Raw genomic sequence first — 538 nt, 5'->3', positions numbered from 1 at the left:
AACCAAAAATATAAGATCATTCAACATTAATGCGCCAATTTCTCTCCTAAGTTTTATTTTTTCTCTTAAGTATTTTGATAAGATTTAAGATTCTCTCAGTCTAATTCTCAGAAAGATTAAATGTTTCTTTTTCATCAAGATGCTTCCTTATCTTTGCTTCCCTGAAGCAAGAAATCGCCTTGACGGTCTGTCTTTCAGCTTTCAACCTTTCAACTTTCCAAAGAGTGTTAGTTTTGGATTATCTTCAGGAATGAATGCTAATCCTGATATGACATTTTACCTCTCTTGTTTTGCTGCTCGAGAAAACTGGGTGTCTTTTGTTTTTCATGAAAAGCGCTTCTTGTTTAATTCGGTTTCGAGTTGCTTATTTGCTTTATTTAATGTATTTTTTTCGTTTGTTTCGTCTTCCCGATTCGCTATCTCTCTCTGTCATTCATTTTCACTCTCGCTGGTCAGTATCAAAAGCGTGCAGATTATTATCTCGTTCTCTTCTATATGCAGTGAATACCAAGATACATTTCCGTTTCAGTTTTTCTGT

The sequence above is a fragment of the Penaeus monodon genome, chromosome 27, assembly GCF_015228065.2.
Source record: "Penaeus monodon isolate SGIC_2016 chromosome 27, NSTDA_Pmon_1, whole genome shotgun sequence".
Classification (NCBI taxonomy): Eukaryota; Metazoa; Arthropoda; class Malacostraca; order Decapoda; family Penaeidae; genus Penaeus; species Penaeus monodon.
The sequence above is the reverse complement of the archived record's forward strand: the minus strand, read 5'-3'. Positions refer to the sequence as shown.